Source organism: Tursiops truncatus, chromosome 1 (genome assembly GCF_011762595.2).
Source record: "Tursiops truncatus isolate mTurTru1 chromosome 1, mTurTru1.mat.Y, whole genome shotgun sequence".
Taxonomy (NCBI): domain Eukaryota; kingdom Metazoa; phylum Chordata; class Mammalia; order Artiodactyla; family Delphinidae; genus Tursiops; species Tursiops truncatus.
Genome location: NC_047034.1, coordinates 48,763,524 through 48,783,520, shown reverse-complemented (window position 1 = coordinate 48,783,520; position 19,997 = coordinate 48,763,524). Strand labels below are relative to the sequence as shown.

The 19,997-nt window shown below is 43.7% G+C and overlaps 1 pseudogene; it reads left to right on the top strand.

Moving 5' to 3' along the window:
* Positions 1-17,985: 17,985 nt before the first annotated feature.
* LOC117309576 (antizyme inhibitor 1 pseudogene) lies at positions 17,986-19,664 on the top strand (annotated as a pseudogene).
* The last annotated feature ends 333 nt before the right edge of the window (positions 19,665-19,997 follow it).

Here is a 19,997-nt window from a genome sequence, read left to right as displayed (position 1 = left end):
AGTCGTGTCTCGAACGCCCCAGGAGGATGGATTTGATGAGAGAGGAGTGGTCACCAGCGTCAGGAGCTAGTGTGCAGGGAGCTGTGCTATCCAGGGAGAGCAGAAGAGCGCCTGTGGACCTGGGAGGTGAGCTGTGGTGGAAGGAGGGAGACCTGGAGACAGCCCCACCTGCTGTGAGGTCTTGGAGTCCGTGGACCCCTCTGTCTTGACCTTCCTAACTGTTATGATCGCCGTAACAGTTAAATGCTTTAAATGATCCCATGCTTAAAGACTTGACTTTAAGCTGGACATGAAGTCTCAATTCAATAAGCATTTACTGAGCACCCAGGAAACTTACTGTGTCCGAGGCACCTTTGGGAACAAACACCTGGTTTGGAATCCTGGATCCGTCACCCCCTGTAGTTTGATCTGGGATGAATCATTCACCTTTCTTGAGCCTCAGTTGCCACACCTGTTCTAACAGTTATTGAGCCCTGGCTGCCCTGTCAAAGTACCAGGTGTTTTCAATGAGATTATCTTATTAACTACTTAAAACCCTGTGAAGAGTTTGTGCATAAATAGGACTAAGAGAAGTTGTGTAATTTACTCAGGGTCCTATGTCTGGGAGCCAGGGAGCTGGGAGGTGAGCTGAAGTCTGCCTCCCCCCACATGCTGCCTCTCCATGGCTGTTTGCCACTTTATGAACAGAAGACGCACCGCCAGGACGATGTGTGTGTACCATAGAGCAAGCCTGGTGAATTACAGTTAGTTATTCATCCGTCTCTCCTGCAAGGTGTAAGATTCTCAAAAGCAGGGGGTGATTCTGAATGACCTTTTTGTATTCCTAGAGTCTAGTAGAACATATGGTATATAACAGGGGCACAAGAGATGTTGGACCAGGGATTAGCACGGGATCTGTGGTTGGATTGAAATATATAGTCACTGCTCTCAAAGACTCGCAATCTAATGGTGATATGGGAACTACAGCTACGTAAAGACAACACAATGAGATACTTACTTTAATGGACATATGTATAATGTGCACATTTTCTTCTTATTAAATTTATCTACATGAATACATTTTTTAAATTAAAATTAAGGTAATTTTTATTGTGGAATATTTCAAGCATACAAATATAAAGAATTTGATAAAGAACATCTGTGTATCTACCATGTAACTTTATCAAATCTTAACATTTGCCATGTTACCCGAAAACATACACCACAAATGCACTGCAGATCAGCTGAAAGAATCGATATATTTCTTCAGAGCTCATTCCCTTGTTAATGTGAATTTGGGTTTATTATCCCCATGTATCTTCTTTTTTAATTTTTAAAATTTTTGGCTGCTTTTGGGTCTTTGTTGCTGCACGCGGGCTTTTCTCTGGTTGCAACGAGCAGGGGCTACTCTTCGTTGTAGTGTGCAGGCTTCTCATTGCGGTGGCTTCTCTTGTTGTGGAGCATGGGCTCTAGGCACGTGGGCTTCAGTAGTTGTGGCTCGTGGGCTTCAGTAGTTGTGGCTCATGGGCCCTAGAGCGCAGGCTCAGTAGTTGTGGCACACGGGCTTAGTTGTTCCGCGGCATGTGGGATCTTCCGGGACCAGGGCTCGAACCTGTGTCTCCTGCATTGGCAGGCGGATTCTTAACCACAGAGCCACCAGGGAAGCCCCCCCATGTATACTCTTATATACTATTGCTTTGTATAAATGTATCCATAAACAATATATAGTGTAAATTGTGTTTTAATACTTTATGTAATTGTTTTCATAAGGTAGGTATTATTCCTTAGCTTTGCTCTTTTGCTCAAAATTACTGTTTGAAATTTATTCATGTTGATATACTATAGCTCTAGTTCATTCACTTTTAACTCGTGTACAGTATTTCATGTCATATTTTTTGTGCTTTAAGATAACAAGTTAGGGGCTTCCCTGGTGGTGCAGTGGTTAAGAATCCTCCTGCCAATGCAGGGGACATGGGTTCGAGCCCTGGTCCAGGAAGATCCCACATGGTGTGGAGCAACTAAGCCCGTGCGCCACAACTACTGAGCCTGCGAGCCACAACTACTGAGCCCGTGTGCCACAACTACTGAAGCCCGCGCGCTAGAGCCCGTGCTCCGCAGCAAGAGAAGCCACTACAATGAGAAGGCTGCACACCGCAAGGAAGAGTAGCCCCTGCTCACCGCAACCAGAGAAAAGCCCGTGTGCAGTAACAAAGACCCAACACAGCCAAAAATAAAATAAATAAAATAAAAAAAAACAACAAGTTAAAAGTAATACTTACTACATTAATCTGGATAATACAGATGCATATAAAGAAAAGTTACCCTCCCCCCAGCCTGTTCTATTTCCTCAGGTAACCGAGCAGATTACCTGTTTGGCGGGTGTCCTTCCACAACTTTCTCTTGGCTCAGACAAGCATATATACAGCATATATAGATACCATTGCGTCTTCCTTTCTTTCTCCCTCCCTCCCTCCCTCCCTCCTTCCCTCCTTCCCTCCTTCCCTCTTTCTTTCCTCCTTCCTTCCTTCCAACAACATAGGATTCTACAGAGCACATTACACTGAGATGTGTTTTGTTCCACTTAATCTGTGCAAATTTATTGAATCAATGACTTACTTGCCTTTCATCCTGTGTTGGCAAAAGTGAGAGGTTAGATTGGGTCCTATGCCTCTCACCAGAGATGTCCTCTCTGCCCTTAAACTGGCAAGAGAAGATCCCAAGAGAGGCAGGTGGGAAAGAGGCAGAAATGCTCTATTGGGCTGTGTAGGAGCACCAGGCTTTGGGCAGGAAGGGCCTTAGCCATCATCTAGAGCCATGGCCCTCCACAGACGTGGGTATGTTCAAGTTGGAGTTAGGCTAGGCTACAAGAATTTTTTTCAATAATAACTGGTAGAAGCTTTAGAATTTTTGGTTCGAAGTTATCCCTGGAGCAACATAATTTTTCAGGCAACCCTGGGTCATCCATGGGCTGATTTACATATCACATACATCTGAGAATATGATCTCAAACCCAACTCCCACTTCCTGCATTACCTTTGTATCAGTTAGGATGCAGGTTTTGCTAGTCTGACAAAGACCTGAAGCTGGAGCTGTCACAAATTTTCAGAATTCTTACGAGCTGGTTGTTAAGCATAGCCATCATTAAAAATTTAATTATATAGGGGCTTCCCTGGTGGCGCAGTGGTTGAGAGTCCGCCTGCCAATGCAGGGGACGTGGGTTCGTGCCCCGGTCCAGGAGGATCCCACATGCCGCAGAGCGGCTGGGCCCGTGAGCCATGGCCACTGAGCCTGCGCGTCCGGAGCCTGTGCTCCGCAACGGGAGAGGCCACAACAGTGAGAGGCCCAAATAACGCAAAAAAAAAGAAAAAAAATTAATTATATAAACTTAAAAAGAAATAAACTATCCTAAAAACAAAGGCAATGAAAACTCACCACCTCCTAATTATTTTACTACATTTTACTATTTTCTGTGCTTTGACAGTGACATACATCTATTGCATGAGCGTGGTTGTACTGCTCTGCAATGGTGTGGTACTGCAGTCCCACGGTTCTGACCATCCAGGCTCCTTTGATCTTGCTGCTCCGGCATCTCAACATCTGCATTCCATCCTGGGTCCAGGGAGGCTTGCCTAAGTTCTAAGATCCTGCCTGTACCCCAGGCAGAGGAAAGAGGGGAAAGGCGGGGGGGGGGGGGAGGTTCACTCCTTTCCTTCTGAAGTCAATTTGCCTACATCACTTTTGCTGACATCCCATTAGCCACACCTCACTGCAAAGGATCCTGGGAATATAGCCTTTATCTGGGCTGCCGTGTGCCCAGCTAAAACTCTCTTCGCTCAAGAAAGAGAGTAGATACTAGGCGGACAGCTGGCGCTCTCTGTTATTACATTTTCTGAATTCTTCTCAGCTATCCCTAGGCCACTAAGCGTTCTATCCCACCCTTGCCCTCCTTCTTCTGAAGGCCTGTTACAGGGCTCAGGAAAGTCTCTTGCCATGGTCACAGCTGATATAGACATGGCACCCTTCAGCCAATCTCACTCCTCAGCCTCCAGGCAACGAGAAGAGACTCAGAGGCACATGAGGCAGGACCATTTCTTCCAAAGACAGAGCTCCAACAGATGAACAATGGTGTAGGAGCCCCGCTCTGTTCAGGGCTGAGCTGGGCTCCAAGTGGGGAGGGGATAATGATACCAGGAAAAATGAGATAGTACCAGTCTCAGGGAGTTTCTAGTCCAGGTGAAACGCTTATACCTGGAAGATCACTAACAATACAGGCAGTGGCTGGTAAAGACAAGGTAATTCCTCTCTAATATTAAATTCTGGGCAGAGAATCAGTCTCCATGAGCAACCAGCTCATGGATGGACTACTTGTTTTTAGCTTTTACAGTTATAATCAAATAAAACTTCCAGGAAACTTAAGTTGACATTAATGATCTACATAATTGTTGTGCTGCGTGGTAATTAGGCAGAAATGGTAAGCAACTCACATAAATGGCTGTAATTAGCATTATTTGTACATAGCCAACACAGTTTCAATTGTCCCTGTTACCCTGTATAGTTTATCGGTTGTCACTCTTGGCTCCAGCAGTAACTAACACGTTGCAGTAGGTAGGCTGCCTGGCCCTCTCCAGTCTCTGGCCAGAATGGCTTCTCCTGTGCTTCCCCACCAAGCCCCCTTCATACTGGGAAGTGGCAAAGTTGTCACAGGCCTGGGCTCTGGAGTCAAAATGCCTTCACAACCCACTCCGTGACTTAAGCCAGGTGACCTTAGCAAATTGTTTAATCTTTCACTTCCTCAGAATCACCTAGACATCATTCCTGAGAATGTGTCTAGGATATAACTAATAATATATGTTAGTCATTACACGCTCATTTATTCATTCATCTATTTGACAAAGAATTTTAGCATCTGCTGTCAACCAGGTGCTACTCTAGGTGCTGAGAACTGGTAGTGAACCAAAGTCCTGCCCCCATGGTTTACATAGGAGGGGAGGGAGACAGACAACTAATAAATACCGCAGTTTATCAGGTGGTGATCCATTGGATGAGGAAAGCAAGACAGAGGAAGGTATCATGGTGAGGTAGCTTGTTATTTCAGCAGAAGAAGTGGATCACGATAAACTAGGTGAAAGTGCAATGACAGAACAACTCCCACATCTCAGGGGCTTCCTTTTGCTCATATGCTGCTTGTTTGCTGTGGGACAGTGGGGATTCTACTCCACATCTTTATCACTCTGGAGCCCAGGCTGACTGTCTTCATCCTCTGGACTGTCCCTGGTCATTATAGGAGGTGGAAGGGGGAACATGAAGACTTATGTCTGGAAGTGACCCTGGCCAAGGCAAGTTGCATGCTGTACTTGACTTCAAGGGTAGCAGGGAATGTGGGGACCTACCCTGTGCCTGGAAGGAGAGGAGCCAGAAATACTGATGTGTTGAGTAACTTCATTTATCCCAGATCTGCTCTCTGTCCTTCTCTGCCCTGCTCCGTGCTCTTGTGCCTAAACTCCATGGACTGTATCGCCAGGGCTCCTCGGCCCTCTGACTCCCGCTTGGCTTTGGCCAATAGGGTATACCAGGAGGAGAGCCGAGGGTGGGGAAGGGCGGGCCCATGTTCTTTGTGCTCCCTGCTCTGCCAGAGCTCCGCAGGGACTGTTCTCCTATAGCCACAGCTCCACCAGGCACTCTCACACCCACGGCTCCAGCTCTCGGAAGGGCTCTGGTAGCACCATTTCCTTGTCTTCCCCCTTCAGGAGTAAGGGTGGTGTCAGCCTCCCAGCATTGCTAGTCCTTGAGGCCTTAAAAACTATTCTTGGTTTCCTCTGTGAATCCCATCACAAAAAGATCTTTTCAAAGATGGGTGTTCCATCTACATCTGGCCAAGACCCCCTGATACAATAGGTAACACTATCTATGCCACAGAGGTCCCTCTGAGGAGATGACATTTGACGGGAGGTACCCGGCAGAAGATGGTCGAGCAGACAGGGAAGACCTAGGGGAGGAGTGGAGGGTGGCACATTCAGGGGAGAGGAGCCAGGCCTGTGTGGTTGGAGCCGTGAGCGTGGTGAGGTGTGGCTGGCGGGGAAGCGGGGGGAGTCCAGACCAGAGAGGTGGAGGCCCAGATTACAGCAGACTCTTCTAGGGGATGGGAAGGATTTTGGATTTTATTCTGAGTGACATAGAAAACCACAGGGGGTTTTGAGCAGGTGAACGACGCGACCTAACTTACGGTTTTGAAGGATCATTCTGATTTTGGGGACAAAGTGTAGGTGATGTGTTAGGAGGCTAACGCAGGAGTCTCAGAGGGAGATGTGGTGGCTTGGACCACGTTGAGAGCCGTGGAGGTGGTGAGAAGGGGCCAAGTTAGTGTTTCGTGTTTGAGGTAGAGATGATACAAGATTTGCTGACTGCTTGAACGTTGGTGTGAGAGAAAAAGAGAACTAAAGAATGACTCCAGGTTTTGGCCTGAGAGGGAAAGATTGAGGAGGTATTTTCGGGGGAGGTGAAATTGTGATCAGTTTCCATGATGTTAAGTTAAAGATACCTGTTAGGAAAGAGAGAAACGAATACCGCACGCTAACACATATATATGGAATCTTAAAAAAAAAAAAAAATGGTACGATGAACCTAGTTTCAGGGCAGGAATAAAGAAGTAGACGTAGAGAGTGGACCTGAGGACATGGGGTGGGAGGGGGAAGCTGGGGCGAAGTGAGAGTAGCATCGACATAGATACACTCCCGAATGTAAAATAGTTGGCTGGTGGGAAGCAGCAGCAGAGCACAGGGAGATCTGCTGGGTGCTTTGCGGATGACCTAGAGGGGGTGGGATAGGGAGGCTGGGAGGGAGGCTCAAGAGGGAGGGGACATAGGGACATGTGTTTGCATAAGGCTGATTCCCTTTGTTGTGCAACAGAAACTAACACGGTATTGTGAAGCAATTATACTCCAGTAAAGATCTATTAAAAAAAAGAAAAAAAGATACCTGTTAGACCATGAAGGTGAGCTGTTGAGTTAGTGGTGAGAGGGAGAGGTCAGATCTAGAAACAAAAATTTGCTGGTTTCTAGTAGTGGGTGGTACTTAAAGCCAAGATATGGAGGAGCTCTCCTAGGGAGTGAGAGCAGTAGAGAAGAGAAGAGGTCTCAGGATCAAAAGCAGGGCCTCTCACTGCTGTGGCCCCTCCCGTTGCGGAGCACAGGCTCCGGACACGCAGGCTCAGCGGCCATGGCTCACGGGCCCAGCCACTCCGCGGCATGTGGAATCTTCCCGGACCGGGGCACGAACTCATGCCCCCTGCATCGGCAGGCAGACTCTCAACCACTGCGCCACCAGGGAAGTCCCATTCTAACATTTAAAATGTTCAGAAGATAAGGAGCCTCCAGCAAAGGAGATTCAGAAGGATTAGCTGAACAGGAGGAAAATGAAGTGAAGCAAGGGTTTCAATGGGAAAAGGGGGTATTAAGTGCATCAAATGCTGCTGAGAGACTGATTTAGATGAAGACACTCTTTCAGGTCTTAGCTTGACTGGCCCTCCTCTAAGAAGTCTGTTCTAACCCCCAGAATGGATTCAGGAGCTTGTGATGTGCTCTCATACACCACCGCCTCTCCTCTGCACTGTAATTACCTTCTGCCATGTCGCTGTCCCTGACTGTACACAGTTCCTCGAGGGCTGGGCTGGTGTCTTACTCATTAATCCCACTGAAGTCAATGCCAAGCACTTAGTAGAGTTAAGTTAACATTAGTTCACACACACACAAAAAACTCCATGTGTCAATTAAGATGATGTACACGCTCCTTCCCCCAGCTGCCACCCCAAATACATTCACTGTCCAGGGCTCCAAACTGTATTCCCAAGAGCTGAAGTTTCCTATATTTTTCACCTTGCAGAGGACTGAAGATCTGTGGGCTCCTATTAAGCATTTCCATTATAGTGGTTGGGGCCCCACCCATGTTCTTCCTGCTTATGATGCTGGGAACCTCTGGGACTATTTTCACTGGTTGAGCAACCTAGGTACCCTGGGATGGCGCTGCAGAAACATGGAGATAGGGATTTACAAAGTGTCTTCCTTGGTGATAACTTACTGAATTCTAAGAGAGAGACGGAAGTGGGGAGGAGGAGGTGAGAGGAAGAGGGAGGAAAGGAGGGAGGGGGAAGGAGAGAGACCCAGGACAGGGGTCGTGGCACAGTAAGTATAAAAGAGGTGGCCTTGGGGAAGTGAGTTTTTTCTCCTCTGGCATCTCAGAAATGCTTTAGGTAACCGCCTCTTTCTATAAAAGGGAAGTTGAGGCTGAGAAGTGAATGACTTACTCAAGATTTTGGCATTGGTGGTGTGGCAGACCTGGCCTAGACTGTATTCCTTGTGTCTGTCAGTTCAGTGCACTTTTTATAACATGGTGGTAACTTTAGAGACAGGAATAGTTGTCTCCTTTTCCAGGCAAATATCTTCTACTTATTCAGTGACACATGGAGCTGCTTTAAAAGACAAGCTTCTTGCTCCACAAATGAGAGGAGAAAGGCTGAAACTGCAAATGATGGAGAGAGAACAGTGACGGGGATGCCTCTCTGCTGAGGGATAAAGGATGGCAGTTCCTTAGGGGAGGCAGGGAAACGGGAGCTATCCCAGTGCCTGCTGGGAGGAGAGCATGGATGGGATAGAAAGGGAAGGCTAGAGGTGTGGAATTCAAACTGAAATTGAACCCCTTGCCTGTTCCTTGATGGCTAAGTGGAGACATCTGAAGAGCTCCTACGTGAGAGGGAGGGGAGCAAACAAACGATCTAACTTCTGAGCATGAATAGAACCACTTCACGATGGAGCGACTGGACTGAGCGCATTGGGAAGGCGGAAGAAAGGGAGAGAGGCCCCGTTCTCAACCAGCTAATGAGAGTGGGGTATGAATCTTGAATCTTCTCCCATTAGGGGAACAAGTGGTCTGCTGAGGAGGGTTCTGGTTCGAGGAGTCAAGTGTGACCGAGCTGGGACGTTCTTCTGGTGCCGGCCTCAGTGCTCTCTCGGGCAGCCTCCATCCTGTCTTGTGTACCACTGCGGGTGGGAGAGTGGGGTTGAGTTCCGGGCCTTATCGAGATCTGCAAAGCTGGGCGATCATGGGGCTCAGCAGTGGGCTTGGTCCTCAGTCCCGTGAGCTGAGCGTGCCTGGGTTGCTGGAGCCTGGAGGCTTTGCCAGACTCTGTCTCACCTAGATCTTTCTAACAGTGCTAATTTCCAAACCCAGTCATTTCCACAAAGAGCCTGGCAGCCTCACCTCCCTTCTCAGTGAAGGTTTAATAGCAGAGCGCTGAAACAGGTCTCATTGCTAAACCTTCATTATTTCCACAACATATACTACAGGACTCCTACTAATAGACCGTGAAGTACTGTCCTAATTAAAACTAAACGACTCATGTCAAATTAAATAAGCGAGGTACGTTGTGTTAGCCAGGGCTCTGGCTTGCAATTGCGTGTTTGTTTACTTGTTAATTGGCCAAGTTCAGTAATCTACAGCAGCCTTTTCTTCTCATCAATACAAATTACTGACGCTTCAGACTTGGTCTGTTGGGGAGCCCTGGCGGTGGAGATGAGATACCTGACAATCTGTCCCACTATGTCATCTTGTAAAGCTGTTGAACTGAGCTTCTCCTGGAGCAAAGGGAGCATGATATTCACCAGCCTCCCGCTTCTTGTGGACGCTGCAAAGCTACTATAAAGTGGAGACATCTGAAGAGCTCCTATGTGTGCTCCCCTTTGGAAAATCTTTGATCCAGCAGAACTTCGAAGGTTAGTGTACCCAGAAACAGCCTCATGGGTCAGACATTTTTCCAATTCACAGATGAGAAAACTGTGGCGCAGAGAGATTGGGTATCTTGCCCAAGTTCACACAGCTAGTGCTTCCCTGTGGTTTTGGTGTCCCTCCTCAAAGCACACACCCACCATGGCATCCATCACAAGGTATGTCTACCACCATTTTCCTACCTGCCTCTGGTACCAGCTCTGAGCTCTTGAGCACCTAGTGGCTTCATGGTGGGCAGATGTAGTTCATGTCATTAAATGATGGCGCTACGTGTAGATGGTCACGATGGGAGCCCATTGCCGTGAGAGCATATTCCTTGCCTGTTACTTGATGGGTAAATTTCTACAATTTGGCATTTATTCTTTTGGTTTAAGGCTCATATTTTGTGTAAAAATGGTGAATACAGTGCATTTGCCAGGTGTTATCATTTTCACCTACTTGTGAATGAGTATACCAGGTTAGCACTTTCTCCAGAGATGCAGCCTTCTCTCACAGGGGAGGGGACTACAACTCAGAGAAGTCCCACAGCTCCTAGGTGGCAACTCTTAGGTGGCAGGTCCTAGGTGGCAGAGCAGAGCTAGAACACACATCCTTTACATTCCAGCCAGGTCTTTTCCCCTTTGTGTGATGCACAGAGGGATGGCTTTGACTGGGCGGGTGAAGGAGGGCACCTGTCTTACTGGGAGCCTGGGGTCAGGAGGATTGTAGGAAGATCCTGGGGCAAGAACTCCCAGCCAATAGAGGAGGGGTCCCAGGGGAAGGGGCCCCGGGCTATTCTCGCTGCACAACACACAGGGCATGCCCTGGGGTTCCCTCCCTCACACCAAGGTGGGTTATTGTCAGAGTGAATACCCTAACCTCCTCCTGCCACTGGTGTTCAGAAAATAACCCAGGCTGTCATTAAACAGTTAGCATAATTTAGAACCAGCATGAAAAAGAGCGAAAGAAAAGGGGAGCGAGGGAGAGAGTTTACCCAGGCGGGAGACAGCACAGCTTCCCGATGGCTCTCCCTGAGGCTGTGCTGGCATCCAGATCTACCTGGAGCCCCAGGTTGCAGCAAGTGTCTTGTTTTGTTTTGTTTTGTTACATCTTTATTGGAGTATAATTGTTTTACAATGGTGTGTTAGTTTCTGCTTTATAACAAAGTGAATCAGTCATGCATACACATATGTTCCCATATCTCTTCCCTCTTGCGTCTCCCTCCCTCCCACCCTCCCTATCCCACCCCTCTAGGTGGTCACAAAGCAGCCAGTGTTTTGGTAGCTGAGGAGACCCATGTGTGTGAGCTGGCCCTGACCTGACCACACAATGGTCAATGTGCCCTGCTCTGCACAGACCATTCGGGGAGATGTTAGCTACAATCCAGTGCACTTTGCACAAATGCAAAAAGATGTGTATGTGATCCTAGAACGTTCGTTGCTATAGCAACATCTGCCTTTATTATCACCTAAATCCATTCTCGGTATAAATATAGTAACTATTTAACTTCCCCACCCCCCCGTCCACTTGGTAGAATTTTTTAAAATTGTGACAACCAAAAAAAAAAAAGAGAGAAGAAAACGCCAGTAAACTGCAGTAGCACGGGTGTATGTGTAGAAGTGAATTTTGGAGGTGGTGAGAGTGTGAGGACATTTGTGGTTGGGGTAAATTTTCACAGGTTGCAAGTTAGTGGAGAGACTAATCCTTATAACCAATTCAGGAAGGTGAATTCCTAGAAGTAATGGGCTAAATTTCCACTTAGAAAGTTGAAGAGGAATGAAGTGGTAGAGGTGCAGAAGAGGGGAATATTGTAGTGAAAAGGATTCTGATTTGTAGTCAGACAGACATGGGCTCAAATCTTGGCATCACTGCTTATCACCTAAGTAACACTGGGCTACTTGCTCCCCTGAGCCTCAGTTTCCTCATCTGTAAAATGGGAAAACCATACCCTGCAGCCTGTTTCAGCAACTTGCTCTCCTTGGGCCAGAGCCTGACATCAGTTCACCAGCAGACATTTATTTCCTCTGCACCAGCTCAGTCCTCTGCAGGGGAAGGTGCAAAGGGGCAGGCCCAGCAGGGGTTGGGGAGGGTGATCATTGTGCCTGTTTTGGAGAACATCTGTGAAGTGAATGACGGTCCAAGGTGGAATGGGAAATGGCATGGCAAGTACCGTGAGTACCCTTAGGATAAAACATTCTCCTTCCATCATATAATAAAGGTGACCTTAAAAATAAAGGGTAGAGGAGTTTGGGGAGGAAGGAAAGTCTAACACCTGAGCTACACGTGAATATGCCATTATTTATTTAGCGAACCATTTCTCCTTTGTGAGACCTTTGGTTTGTTTCAAGGTCCTTCTATTATATGACACTGCATGGACATTATTGCATATAAATCCCAGTCTGCATCTAGGATTATTTCCCAGGAGTAGAATTACTGGATCAGAGAAGGGAGGATTTTTAGGGCTCTTGACATATATTACTAACCACCTCCTCCTAGAAAATTGGTACCAAATTATACTCTCATTAGCAGTGTACAAGATTGCTCATGTTCCCACGTGTCTGACAACATGGGGCATTTTAACTTGAAAAGAATTATTGGTTCTCTTCTTACTTTTTCTTTGCTCTTTTTCTAGGTTATTCTTAGAAATAATTTTTTCCAGTTTTATTGAGATATTATTGACATATAACACCTATAAGTTAAAGGTATACAATATGTTGATTTGATACACTTATATATTGTGAAATGATTACCGCAGTAGTGTTAGTTAACACCTCTAACATCTCACATAATTATCATTTGTTTCTTTGTGGTGAGAACGTTTAAGATCAGTTCTTTAATCACAATGTTGTGCATTAGACCCCCAGAATTTACTTCTTATAACTGGAAGCTCATGTTCTTTGACCAACATCTCCCCATTTCCCCCACACTCTAGCCCCTGGCCACCACCATTCCACTCTCTGTTTCTACGAGTTCAGCTTTTTAGGTTCCACATGTAAATTGGTATCATACAGTATTTGTCTTTGTCTTTCTGCCTATTTCACTTAGAATAATGCTGTCAAGATTCATCCATGTTGCTGCAAATGGCAGTATTTCTTTTGTTCTCATGTCTAAATAATATCCCATTGTGTGCATGTGTGTGTGTGTGTGTGTGTGTGTATCAAAACTTTATCCATTCATCTGTAGGTGAACACATAGGTTGTTTCCATATTTGGGCTGTTATGAATAGTGCTGCAATGAACATGGGAGTACAGATATACCTTCGAGATCCTGAATTCATTTCTTTTGGATATATACCCAGAAATGGGATTACTGGATCATATGGTAGTTCTATTTTTAATATTTTGAGGAACCTCCAGACTGTTTTCCACAGTGGCTGCACCAATTTACATTCTTACCCACAGTGTACAACGTTTCCCTTTTCTCCACATCCTTGCCAGCACTTATCTCTTGTCTTTTTGCTGATAGCCATTCTAACAGGTGTGAGGTGATGGCTCATTGTGGTTTTGATTGGCATTTTCCTGATGATTAGTGATGTTGAGCATCTTTTTATGTACGTGTTGGCCTTTTTGTGTCTTCTTTAGAAAAAGTCTCTATCCAGGTCCTCTGCCCATTTTTAAAATAGGATTGTTTGGTCTTTTGCTATTGAGTATGATTTTCTTATATATTTTGGATATTAACCCTTTATCAGGTTAATGTGCAAATATTTTTCTCCCATTCTGTAGGTTGCCTTTTAATTTTATTGATTGTTTCTTCTGCTGTGCAGAAGCTTTTTAGTTTGATGTAGTGCCACATACTTATTTTGGATTTTGTTGCCTGTGCTTTTGGTGTTATATCCAAAAATTGTTGCCAAGACCCATATTAAGGAGGTTTCCCCCTGTGTATTCTTTTAGGAGTTTCACATTTTCAGGTCTTATGTTTAAGTCTTTAATTCATTTGAGTTAATTTTTGTGAATAGTGTAACAAAGGGGTCCAATTTCATTCTTCTACATGTGATTATTCTATTTTCCCAGCACCATTTATTGAAGAGGCTATCCTTTCCCCATTGAGTATTTTTAGCTCCCTTGTCAAATATTGGTTGGCCATATACGTGAGGGTTTATTTCTGGGCTCTCAGTTCTGTTCCATTTGTCTATGTGTCTCTTTTTATGCCAATATCATACTATTTTGATTACTAAACCTTTGTAATATAGTTTGAAATCAGGAAGCATGATACCTCCTACTTGGTTCTTTCTCAGACTTGTGTTGGCTATTCAAGGTCTTTTGTGGTTCCAGACAAATTTTATGATTGTTTTTTTCTATTTCTGTGAAAAATTCCATTGGAATTTTGATAGAGATTGCACTGAATCTATAGATGGCTTTGGGTAGACTGGACATTTTAACTATACTAATTCTTCCAACCCACGAACACGGGGTATCTCTCTATTTAATTTTGTCTTCTTCAATTTCTTTCACAGAAGTCTTACAGGTTTTAGTGTACAGAACTTTCACCTACTTGGTTAAATTTATTTCTAAGTATTTTGTTGTTTTTGAGGTTATTGCATATGGGATTGTCTTCTTTATTTCTTTTTCAGATATTTTGTTGTTAGTTTATAGAAACACAACTGATTCTTAGAAAGTAACTTTTAATGGGCTAAATTAAAGAGTCTGTTTTCTCTTCAAAAAGTAAGGTGGGAAATATCACTTTGCTTTAGAAACATGACAATCAATTTTTTTCTTTTATCCATTCTCCTCATCAGAAGTAGAAAACTTTCAGGTTGCTAATAAAGAACAAGAAACCCCTCCTTTTTAATGGATGTTGCAAATAGCAGATGGTCCTATGATATTTTCCTGAGCCTCTCCTTAGCAATGGCCCCCAATATGTCTCTGCAAGAGTCTCGAAATCTTACTTTGGAGAACTTGTCTTCAAGCTTGAACACACCTCCTAAAATGAATTTTAAACAAGGGTTCTTGATAGAGATTTAAGTAAAGTCATGAGTTAGTTCTTTCTGTTTGTCCTTCCAATTGTCTGGATAAATTAATTATCGAATGCCAGCTAAGTGTCTTGCACTGTACAAGATGCTGTGAAGTAAGGGCAAGCTTCCTTATTCACGGATTCCATATTTATGACTTTGCTTACTTGCTAAAATTTATTGTAATCGTAATCAATGGCTCTTTTATGGTTATTTGTGGACATATGTAGTACAGGGAAAATTTGAATTGCTCAAAATGCACATTCCCAGCTGAGGCAGAACAAGCTGTTGCTCTATTTTATCTCTCATACTCTAAATAAGCATCCTTTGTGCAATGCACTTAATGCATGTTTTTGCATTTTTCTTGGAGATTTCCCTATTTAAAATAGCCCCCAAGGGTAGTGCTGAAGTGCTGTCTAGTGTTCCAAAGCACAAGAAAGCTTTGATGTGCATTAGGGAAAATATATGTGTGTTAGATAAGCTTTATTCAGTCATGAGATATAGTGCTATTGGCTGAGTTCAGTGAATCAACAACATATATTAAATAAGGTGTCTTTAAACAGAAACACACATAAAACAAGCTTACGTATGGATTGGTGGATGAAAATGTGACCAGAGTCTCACAAAAATCTAACCCTGGGGGCTTCCCTGGTGGCGCAGTGGTTGAGAGTCCGCCTGCCGATGCAGGGGACACAGGTTCGTACCCCGGTCCGGGAAGATCCCACATGCCGCGGAGCGGCGGCGCCCGTGAGCCATGGCCGCTGAGCCTGCGCGTCCGGAGCCTGTGCTCCGCAACGGGAGAGGCCACAACAGTGAGAGGCCCGCGTACCGCAAAAAAAAAAAAAAAAGAAAAAATCTAACCCTGTATTTTCCCTAGGAACAATGCTTCAGTATTCGCTAATTCAGTGTTTACAGCAACTATATGGAACGTAACCAGCAGGAGTAACCAGAATTGACTGTATATCAAAGGGTGACAGTTTGCCTTTTGGGAGATGAGAGGAACACACACAAAATGGATAATGAACAACGGAAACGGTGTAAGTGGTATAAACACCAAAGAATCAAAAAACTCAGGGCAAGCTAGAGGAAGGCTTTGTGAAAGCGGTGGCCATAAGTCTGGGCTCTGCAGAATGAAGAGGGTATATGTAGACCCAGGAAGCTAAGGGTAGGAGTGAGGAGTAGTCTTGTTTGGGGAGGAGAGGTTGAAAGCCAACTTGTTTGCATTTCAGGGTAATATTGAATCTGAGGCATATGAGAAATAAGAGTAGAAAAGTAGTGTGGAGGGTCCTGAATATTAGTCTGAGAGAATCTGAGTTTGTTCTTTAGACCAGTTGTTTGAAAAAGAAACGAAATAACTTTACTGAAGTATAATTTGCATAAAGTAAAATGCCCCCATTTTAACTATATAGTCTGATGAACTTTGACACATGTAAACACCACCACAATCAAGATATAAAACATTACTACAACCCTGAAATGTTCCCTCATATTCCTTTGCAATCAACACTCCTATCGTTCATAATACTAGGCAAAAGATATGGCATCAATTTGCCTCCTACAGAATTTTATATAAATCAAACAGTAAGTGTTCTTTTTTTTTTTTTTTTTTTTTTTTTTAGTAAGTGTTCTTATGAGACTGGCTTCTTTTGCTCATCATAATGTTTTTGAGGTTTATCCACTTTGTATATAGCATAGAGTTTCTTAAAAAATGCTGAACAGTATTCCATTTTATGGATATACCAAAATTTGCAGATCCATCTGCCTCTTGTTACAACATTTAGCTTGTTTCCAGTTTTGAGCTATTATGAATAAAATTGCTATGGCCATTTATGTACAACTCTTTTTTGTGGAAATATGTTCTCATTTTTCTTGGATACATATCTAAGAGTAATACTGCTGGGTCATAAGATAAGTGTATGTTTAACTTTTTAAGAAATGCCAAACTATTTCCAAAGTGGTTGAAACATTCTATCTAACCCTAGCCATGTATGAGAATTTCTGTTGCTCCATAGCCTAACAACTAATAGAGTTGGTCTCATATAGTCAGTCTTTAAAACTTTTGCCATTCTAATGGATGTGTAGTGGTATCTCATTGTAGTTTTAAATTAAATTTTCTTTGAGATAAATGCTCTTAAACATATTTTCACGTATTTGAGATTTTATATCTTATTTTGTGAAGTATCTGTGCAAATGTATTGCCATTTAAAAAATTGGTTGTTTGTCGGAAGACATTATTGGCCGGAAGACATTCCTGAAATATTCTGTATATTGGCCCTTTGTCACACATATGTATTATGAATTTTTTCTTGTGTGGCTTTTCATTTTTATGATGGTGTCTTTCGAAGAGCAGAAGTTTTTATTTTTGATGAAGGTCAGTTTATTTTTTAATGGTTCATGCTTTTTTGTATCCTCTCTAAGAAATCTTTGCCTATCCCAAGGTCACAAAAATTTTCTCCTCTATCTTTTCCTCTAGAAGTTTCATAGTTTTAGCTCTTACATTTAAGTGTATGACCCATATCAAGTTAGTTTTTGGTATATATGATGTGAGGGAAGGGTTGAGGTTCATCCTTTTCTGTATGGATATCCAGCTGTTTCAGTAGCACTTGTTGAAACAACTCTTTTCCCCACTGTATTCCCTTGACACTTCTGTCAATAGTGATAACTGACCCATGTGAGTATGGACCTATTTCTGGACCCTCAATTCAGTTCTGTTGGTTTATATGATTATCCTTATATCCAAACCACAGGCTTGATTACTGTAGCTTTACAGTGAGTCTTGAAGTCCCTTACTTGAAGTGTTCCAACCTAATTCTTTTTCAAAATTGTTTTGGATATTTTAATTTCTCTGAAGTTACATATCAGTTTTAAAGTCAACTTGTCAAGTTCTGCAAGAGAGCCTGCTGGCATTTTCATCAGAATCCCAATCTGGATCTACATATCAATTTAAGCAGAATTAACATCTTAAAAATAGTATTTTTAAGATGTTAATTCCAATCTATGAATATCAGATATCTTTCCAATTATTTAGGTCTACTTTAATTTACTGAAAAATGTTTTGTATTCCCCGCACTCTGTGGCTCCTCACTCGGTTGCAGTGTTTCGTTTTTTCGCCTTCTCTGCCTTTTCTCATCCTTTCTCGCTCTCTGCTCTGCGGTGTGACGAGGCTGAATCCTCTCCGCACCCAGCCCTCGCCTTTCTTCTCCCCGCGCTGTTCTGTTTCTCTCCTTCGGCCGCCGCCACCACTGCTGCACAGCTGGTGTCGGTGCCGCGCTTTTCCCCCAACGTCGTCCCCGAAACCTATGGCCCAGGCGGCCTTGGGTATTTCTGCTCAAGGTAACCACATCCCTCTTTTAAAATTCCGCCTAAAAAGAGAAGACGCTTTACCCGACTCTTTGGGCCGTTATCTCACGGCGAACTTTCTGACCAAGTATACAACTACCCAGAGGGCCTAGGAGAAGTGCAGTATAGAGAGCAGTTCGACTTCAACGCTGAGCCGCCTTGGGAAGCTAGATGATGATAGGCGGGTTCCATCTCCTAACTTGTCCATTTTGTTGCATATTCTAAGGACCCAGGTGTAAGGCTTGGTGGCCCGTCTCTTGTTTTTCCTGGTTTATGACTTTCGACTTTGTAGAATACGGCTGAGATGAAAGGATTTATTGACGATGCACACTACTCCGTTGGCCCGTTGGCTGAAGGAACAAACCTTGGAAATGTTGCTGATAACTATGTTTATGAACATACCCTGACAGGGAAAAATGCATTTTTTGTGGGAGATCTTGGAAAGATTGTGAAGAAACACAGTCAGTGGCAGAACATAGTGGCCCAGATAAAGCCATTCTACACGGTAAAGTGCAACTCCACTCCAGCTGTATTTGAGATTTGGGCAGCTCTTGGAACTGGATTTGCTTGTTCCAGTAAAACTGAAATGGCTTTAGTGCAAGAATTGGGTGTATCTCCAGAAAACATCATTTACATAAGTCCTTGCAAGCAAGTGTCTCAGATAAAGTATGCAGCAAAAGTTGGAGTGAATATCATGACATGTGGCAATGAAGTCAAATTGAAGACAATTGCACGTGATCACCCAAATGCCAAGGTCTTACTACATACGGCAACAGAAGATAATATTGGAGGTGAAGAGGGTAACAAAGTTTGGCACTACCCTGAAGAACTGTAGGCATCTTTTGGAATGTGCTAAGGAACTTGATGTCCAAATTATTGGGGTTAAATTTCATGTTTCAAGTGCTTGCAAAGAATCTCAAGTATATGTACATGCTCTATCTGATGCTCGATGTGTATTTGATATGGCTGGAGAATTTGGCTTCGCAATGAACATGTTAGACATTGGGTTCACAGGAACCGAATATCGATTGGAAGAGGTTAATCGTGTTATCAGCCCTTTGTTGGATGTCTACTTTCCTGAAGGATCTGACACTAAGAGAATTTCTGAACCCGGAAGCTACTACGTGTCTTCTGCATTTACACTTGCAGTTAATATCATTGCAAAGAAAGTTGTTGAAAATAAGTTTTCCTCTGGAGTAGGAAAAACCGGAAGTGATGAACCAACCTTCATGTATTATACGAACGACGGTGTTTATGGTTCTTTTGCAAGTAAACTGTCTGAGGACTTAAATACCATTCCAGAGCTTCACAAGAAATACAAGGAAGATGAGCCTCTGTTTACAAGCAGCCTTTGGGGTCCATCCTGTGAAGAGCTTGATCAAATTGTGGAAAACTGTCTTCTTCCTGAGCTGAATGTGGGAGATTGGCTTATCTTTGATAACATGGGAGCAGATTCTTTCACAAACCATCTGCTTTTAATGATTTTCAGAGGCCAGCTATTTATTATATGATGTCATATGGTGATTGGTATGAGATGCAAGATTCTGGAATTACTTCAGACACAATGATGAAGAACTTCTTCTTTGTGCCTTCTTGCATTCAGTTGAGCCAAGAAGACAGCTTTTCCACTGAAGCTTTAGCAGGCATTAATGCTTTTTTAGATCTGAAGTTGCAGGTTAAGCTTGTCCGGTCTACATTCCAGTGTGGAAAAAATTTGAACAATCTTATTCGGTTAATTCTCTTGGAAACAAAAACTACTAGTAATAGCTATTTGGGACCAGACAAAATTAGCTCTCATCTATAATTCACTGGGGGTAATTGAGATGAAGAGAATGTATCCACATTTAAACTTACCAGTTTGCCCTACCCCTTAAGCGTTTAAAATAAAATATGCAACAAAAAGGATGACTTAGTGGAGATGGAAGCCCATTAATTGGGTTCCTCATTTAAATGTTTACATACAAGGACACAGTTT